We start from the raw sequence: 8,071 nt of genomic DNA, 5'->3' as shown, positions 1-8,071 counted from the left end.
AGAATGGCAAAGATCCACAAGTCTGACTACACGGTGTGGGGAGGAGAGGAGGCGCCGGCTCCCCCTGCTGGTGGAGGTGCGGACCTCCCAGCCTCGGGAGGCAGCTGGCAGGATGGAGCAGCGTGGTTCTGCTCTAGAAATTCACCACACTGGTGTAGTCCTGCACTTGTGAGATGGGTATGAAGAGGTTATTCACTGCAGCATTTTTAAGTGTAACAGATTGAAGAAAACGCTAAAAGTCCAAAGTAGGGAAGTGATTAAATAAATTATTGTACATCCACACGTATTAGTTCGCTAGGGCTGCTGTCAAAGTCCTACAGACTAGGCAGCTTAAACAACGGAAATTTACTGTTTCTCGCTTCCGGAGGCTAGAAGTCTCCAGGTGTCAGTAGGGTTGAGGGCTGTGAGAGAGAATCTGTTCCATCCTTCTGTCCTAGCTTCTGGTGGTTTGATGGAAATCTTTGGAGTTCTTTGGCTTTTAGACACATCACCCCATCTCTGCCTTCATCCCCACACAGCGTTCTCCCTGTGTACGAGCCTGTGTCCAAATTTTCTATTTTTATAAGGAAACCAGTCAGATTAGGGTCCCAACCTGCTCCAGTATAACCTCATCTTAACTAATTATGTCTCCAATTAACCTATTTCCAAATAAGGTGACATTCTGAGGTCCTCAGGGTTAGAACTTTAACATATGGATTTTCGAGGGATACAATACAACTCATGACAACATGCGATGGACTGATATTCAGCGATAGAAAGAGGGAGATCTTTAGGAAATGGTGTGGGAAAATCTCTAAGATACAAATAAATCAATGTTGCAAGTTATAATATGCTATACTTTGCATAATAAAGGATAAAAAGAATATGTACGTACTTGTGTATGTTCATAAAAATGTTCCTGAAAGTTTGCACCAGAAACCACTAACACTGGTTGTCTGTGGGTCGGTATCGAGTGCTGGAGGAGGGTGAGAAGGAGGATTTTGCAGTGCATATCGTGTTATACTCCTTGCATTTTGACCTATGAGAATGTGCTATGTATTCAAAAAATTAAATCTAAGTATAATACAACCTAAGTGGAATCAGACTGCTAAACTACTCTAAAGACGGATGATATCAATTTTTGAGGCTCCCAGCCATAAGTACAGAGCCCTGTACATACTTGCCTCCTAGGATTGGGTTTTAGCAGGTTTGTTTTTTCTCCACCTTTGCAGGCAAAGAATCATATCCAGTTGTTTAATTTCCCTCCCCGTACAGTGGTCCCTCCAAGGGCCACCTGCCCGCCTCAGATCAGGTATCATCTGCACATCTTCTGTGGAGTTTTTGTTCATTGTAGGAACATGTTCTGTATTAAAGAAATCGCCGTTTGAATTTGCCATAAGTTTTACAATTCTCTTTGCTGCTTGCCTCTTAATGTCTAATTAATTTACCGTTCAATGATTTCTCTTCACACACACAAGCTTTAATGGATGTGTAAAATTTGTGTGCGGCAGGTGCCACTGTTGAGCTGCAAGAGACACAGAGATGAGCCTGGAGAAACCTCAGTTATCAATGGCTCTTAAGGGATAACTCACAATCCTGGGGAAAAGGTCTGGAAGGAAAACAGCAGCCCTCCTACCATTCTCATTTTTGGGCAAAAGTAGATGTGTCTTTTTTTCCAGAAGTCCTGGCTGAAATTTGCATCTGCAATGATAATCAACATTAGTGAGCACTTTTATGGTGCATACTTTGTGCCAGGTACTGTTCTAAGTGCTTTGCGTATGTTGATATATTGAATCTTCTCAACAACCCTATGGCTAAGGCACTGTATATGTACCCCCATTCTACAGAGGGGGAGACAGAACAGGTAAGCAAATTGCCCAAGACACACAGCCGGGCAGTTTTGAAGCTGAGGTCTTTGATATCTTAGAAATGCTCTGTCCTGAAAAGGTTTTTGGCACCTGCTGGTCCAAGCCCAGCTGGCTGGTCTCCTCCCAGAGATGCCATTCTTCTCCAGTTGTCACTCAGACCACAGGGCACCAAGACCAAGTAGGAGGCTGCTGGGATGCCACCCAGGCCTCTGCCAACTTGGCAGCGGGGAATTTTTTTTAAAAAGAGAGAGAGAGAGAATTGGACTTCCTGTTGTACACATGGACTAACTCACAGTTATATAAGACCTTGGGGAAGTTAAACGTCCAAGGAGCTATTCGTTTCCCTAATTTGAAGAGCCAGCTCTTGGAAAACGGCACCCTGCTCCAAGGCACTTCTCTTGAATCAGTGTTGGGCTCTGGATTTCTTATGGGACTGGGTAGCTATGTAACCTTAGACTGGTACTTAACTTCCAGGTCTCAGCTTCCTCATCTGCAAAATAGGTAATAATAGTAACTACCTCATAGGGTTGTTGTAAAAATTAAATTAGCATATGTGAAGCACTTAGAACGGGGCCTGCCATATAATAAGCACTCTATCAGTATACACTGCTGTTGTTACTGTGGTCACAGTCCTTTAAGCATTGGGTCCCAAGGGGTGTGGATTGTCCCTCTCAATCCCCTGGGGAAGAGAAGGACATTGGAACAGGACCTAAGGACTTGGATTCTTTCCTCTCCCTGGGTCTGGCTCTCATGTAGCCCAGAGAAGCACTCTGGGGGCAGGTCAGGAGCCATCAGCGAGTGCTCTACAGAAGCCCTGGAAGACTGCACAGGGTCTGTGGGCCTCGACTGTAGCCAGTAGTAGGCTATTCTCCCAATAGTGAAGTCTTGTGAACCATGATGGCTTGGGCCAGGCTGGGCTACGGAAAATTACAGGAAAGGCTCAGGTCCATATTTGCACCTGCATGGTGGGCACTAGGGTCCCTAAAACGCTGGAGGAGATCAGTCTGTACAAAGCACTCTAAGCTGGAGGGGACAGCAATGTAGGCAGACACACCATCTGGTCTGGCCCTGGAGAATACATGGAATACCCAAAGACCCAGAGAGAGACATGAGAAAGGGCCAATGGTTAAGTCAGGATGGGCCAATCTAGCCTGCAGTAACAGATAAATGCTCAGTCCCAGTGGCTGAACACAAGAAGGTTTATTTGTTGCTCATGTGAAGTTCAATATTAGTCAGACTTCCTTCCCCCATTTTGCAGCCATTTCATCTGGAACATGCGGACTTCAGGGTTGTTACTGTAGAATAAAAGAAGGCCAGAAGAGCTCACGGGATGTTTTTTAAGGGGCAAGCCTGGAAGTGCCTTACATCACTGACACCCACATCCCCTTGGCTGGAACCAAGTCACACACCTGCGTTCTAACTGCCAAGGAGGCTGGGAAGTGGTGGGGCTTGTGGATATTTCGTGAACACTGATAGTCCCGCCATAGTGAGGGAGCCTCGCAAAAGTGAAGAGAGAGGCCCTGTAGCCACACTGACCTCTTGCACCACAAGCTAGCATCATCTAGTGATGTGGGCAGTGTGGCCCCATTTATTACAGGGGCTGGCAAAACCTATATTCAGGTAAGGTAGGAATCTTTCCTTAAAGTTGAGAGGGTCCTTTCCCCTCCAAGGTCCACTTCTGTTTTCTTCTAATTTATTTTTTTAAAATATTTTTGCTCTTTAATCTTTGTATTAGTTATCTGTTGCTGTAGAACAAACTACTGCCCCACGCCCTCGAAAAACTTGGTGGCTTAAAACAACAGACACTTCCTACCTCACAGTTTCTCTTGATTGGGAGTTTGAAAGCATCTTAACTGAGTGGTTCCCAGGAGATTGTGGTTGAGACGTGGCGCGGGCTGCATCCGTGCGAAGGTGTGCCTGGGCTAGAGGATCTCCTCCCAAGACGGCTCACGCACGGGGCTGTTGGCAAGAGGCTGCATTTCCTCACCATGTGGGCCTCTCCACAGGCCCGCTTGAGTGTCCCCAGGGCATGGCAGCAAGTGATCTGAGAGAGAGCAAGGTAGCAGCCACAGTGTTTTTATGTCCTAGTCTCTGAGTTTGCATTATGCTATTTGTCAGAAGCGAAGCTTATCTTCCCCACTGATTTGTAGTATTTTATTTTAGCATATAAATTATTACATAGAGAAGGGCTTAGTTGCATTGACCTGTCTGCTATTCTCATTTCCAAGTAGCTTTAATTATTGCAGTGGTCATAAAACTAAGCCAGACCGCAAATTTCCTAGTAGTCTAGCCTTTAGACATACAAGTGATCACAGTAGAGCGGATTAAGTGCACCAATAAAGTGGTAGCATGGTTGTGGGAGGTGAATCGTAAAGGCTCCCCAAGGGAGGACGTCGACACCATCTATCCTCATGGGCAGCAGCAACCAGAGAGGTTGAGGCCCTGCCTCGGGCCAGGCATCATCATGCTGAGGGTGAGGTAAGCCAGGTGTGTGTGTGTGCATGCCTGTGTGTACATGTATGTGCATGTGTATGTGTGAGTGCTTTGAAGGGAGAGTTCAACATATAGGACCTGGGGCAGAGGTGGCAGGAAGAATTGCAGCTGGACCCCATCTTTTGCTAGAAATACCAAAGTCTCAGGTCCTGGGGTTTCCTTCAGCAGGTGTGGGGCACCATCTGCTGAAAGTTCTGAATCATGAAAACATCTCATCTGCACCCTCCGAGATGGCCCCACCCCAGTCCAAGATGGCACAGCACGGGGCACTTAGGCTTCGGGGCTGCTGGAGGCACAGGCATCACCTGTGGGCGCATCTAGTGGGGAGAGTGGAAGCTTCTGATTCAGGCAGGGAGGGGACTTGCTCTGGAACTGAGCAGTTTGCCTCTGGGGTCTGGGCAGAGCCACAGAGCCACCAAGGCTGATGGTCAGTGTCAGGACCTCTGTCCTCCACCTTGAGAAGTTTCAATTTGGCCGTACCTGTGGTCCACAACAAGGCACCCTCCCCCAACCCTGAAAGACAGAAACAGGAGGAAGGCTACCATTTGGGAATTAAAATATTAAATTTCAGGCATAATAAAGAGAATCAGTTTTGAGAAGATGAGCCAAGAAATTGTCTATACACACGTGATTGAGTTTGTAAATATCCCAAACCCCAAGATGCCAAGAGCGCGGTCTCAGAGAGGCACTCTGGAACAGGGTTTCAGTTTGTGAACTGTGGCTGATACTGTTGAATGCCTCCCCAGCAGCCACTCCCATCTCCCTCCCTCCTGGCTAACAGAGCCCCGAGATTATTAAGGGCAGCAATGTGCCCAGACGAATCAGGATTGGTGTAGGATGGTCAAGCACAGTGATTCCTATTCTCCTTTTTCAGATACTCATTTTCCCAGCTCTCCCTTGCAGCCAAAGAAGGCCAAGCGACCAATTTGGGCCACTGAGGTGTGTGAGGAAGTCTGTTGTGGACTTCGGGAAAGATACTGTTTTAAATTTAAAAAAGAAAACCAGCACAGACTAAAACGGGCTGATACTGCCTGTTCCTTCTTCTTCCCACATAAAGGTCCATGTGATGCCTGGAGCTCCTCTGGCCTTCTTGTAACCATGAAGCAGCACACAGCAGAATCTGAAGGCAACTGGCTGGTAAGGGCAGGGCAGAAGATGGAGCGTGACAGTTAATTGTATGTGTTAACTTGACTGGGCCACAGGTGCCCATATTTGGTCACACGTTATTTTGGGGACATCCGTGAGGGTGCTTCTGGGTGAGATTTGCATTTGATCTGGTAGATGCAGTAGAGCAGACTGCCCCCCCGATTGGAATAGAACAAAAGCGCTGACCCTCCTCCAAGTAAGAGAGAATTCTTCCTGCCTGATGGCTTTCAAACTAGGACATCAGCTTTTTTCCTGCCTTTGGACTGGAACTGAATCACTGGCTTTTTCTGGGTCTCGGGCATGCTGACTCACTGCAGACCTTGGGACTTGCTGGCCTCTATAATCGAGTGAGTCAATTCCTTATAATAAATCTCTTTCTCTCTCTAATATATATATATACTGGTGGTTCTGCTTCTCTGGAGAATCCTGACTAATGCATGGGGTAAGCCTGGGTCTCCATCGATGCCACTGGTCTGCTGCACCAGTCCTGACCTGCCCGTTGCCATGTTCTTAACACATGACAAAATGAAACGTTTTCATTGTTCAAGCCATTTAGTCATTCTTTCTATTACTTGCCGAAAGCATTCCTTGTCCTGGCTGATGGGCATGAACTCTCTTCCAGTTCTCAACTCCAGTGTACAAAACAATCACCCTGGGGAGATCCACCCTCCAGAAGTTGTTTTAATAGCTCTGGGTGGTACCTAAGACAATATGGGTCACAAGCTTCCTGAGGAATTCTGCTAGCCTCTGAGGAACACTGGACTGCAGAAAACACAGGCAGCAGGCATGTGAGTAAGATGGAAAACACTCATACTGAAAGAGTAGGATAAAAGCCCAATATACTGTAAATGATTTAGCTATTTAAAGAGACACAGAAAAACATTCTCCATCTTGGGGCAAAAAGGCTAGAAAGATATTCTTCAAAGTGTTGAGCAGTTGCTTCTGGGTGGAGGGATTTTTATATTTTTGTTTGTTTGCTTTTCACACCTTTTAGAAACAAAGCCCACCTTACTCTATGTGTGGTTTTGAGAGGAAAACCCACATGTACTTAAAGGAACAGCCTCCTCTTAGTCCTCCTTGCCCATCCTCAGGACCTTCTAACCCCTGATTCAGCTTCCTGGTTCCCAAAGAAAACAGAAGTGAGACGGCTGTGTGACGGCTCAGCCCGATCATGAGATGTCCCGTCGTACCTTAACAAGTGAGCCCTTGTGTTAATCTGTCAGCTGTGAGTTTGGATGACATGAGTCAGACAAGACAGACAAGACTGAGTTCTGCTGTCTAGACCTTAGCTTGTGGCAGGGCCCTGTGGCAGGGCTGGCAGACCCAGAAAGAGAAAATTACACACCAGCACCCACATTAACTGTAACCAACCTCTGCTCAACACGTCCTGTGTGTCAAGTGTGGGGTTTAGACTTTACAGACCACCTTATTTAATCCCCAAGACAACCCTGCAAGGTAAATGCTGCTGGCACAGAAGCCCAGAGGGGTTGGATCCGTGTGTAACTCTCATTAGTAGGAACCCATCAAATGTGCAGACTCTGGTGAAAAGAAGATAAAATGTCCATGGAAGTATTAAAGATACAGAAATAGAAAGTGTTGGGAGAACGAGCAGAGGTTTTCAGGGGCAACACCAGAGACTTTGCAGGTACCCGCGGGCTCGTTCGCATCCGAAAGGGAAGGAGCTCGCCCGATAGCTTCCAGAGGGTTTTCTACTCGCCTTGGACTGGTATCCAGTCCTCACAGGCGTCAGGGAGGAACACTTCCCCTCCACCATCTTAGATTCAGTGCCTGGGGGCGTATGAATTTAACTCGCAAAATATACATTAACAGGACAGAAAGGTACCAAATTTTGTTAAAACTTTGCACGCACGGTAGTTCACAGACAAGAAGTGAAACTGAAAGAAGCGGTTACACACGCATCATACACCCTTCTTAATAAAGGACAGAAATCTCGGGTTTCAAGGCAGACGTTCCGGGGAAGTGACGAGGACACGCGCGCGGACCCGAGGGAAGCCGTCGCTCGGGAGGCGTGCTTCCGCAGACGCGGCGGGCAGCGCGCTCCCCCAGGCCGGCTCTGCCCAGACCGCTGCTCACACCGTCCCTATGCCGAGGGGCAGATGTGGGGGCGCCGGATTCCGTCCCCGTCAGAGGCTGGAAGGGCCACGCAGTGAAGGCGAAATTCTCTTCTACGTGTTGCAACCATTCAAACCATTCTTAAACTTAGGGAAAAAATATCAAAATTCCACCCGGCCCCCCAGAAAGGGCGCGGGCTCGCGCTGCAGGCGGCCTCCCGGGCCGCGCGCCCGCCCCTCCTCCGCAGCCGAGGCGGGGCAGCCCTCTCAACCCTCTTTTCCGGCCGCTCCCCGCGCCCGCCGCCCGGCCCTGTACCCTGTACCCCGGTCCCCCAGACGGCCGCGGTCTCGGGCCGGGACTTTGCGCACGCGGAACCAAAGCGGAGGGGCCGCCGGGGCGCGGCGCTCGCGAGGCCCTCGACGCAGTTCCTGTTCTGCTCTGGGAGGCCTGGCGGACCTCATCTCACTGGTTCTGGATGTCCTGCTGCTCTTTGACCCGAAGTTTAGTTCAGG

Source organism: Equus przewalskii, chromosome 13 (genome assembly GCF_037783145.1).
Source record: "Equus przewalskii isolate Varuska chromosome 13, EquPr2, whole genome shotgun sequence".
Classification (NCBI taxonomy): domain Eukaryota; kingdom Metazoa; phylum Chordata; class Mammalia; order Perissodactyla; family Equidae; genus Equus; species Equus przewalskii.
Note: the sequence above shows the minus strand (reverse complement) of the source record.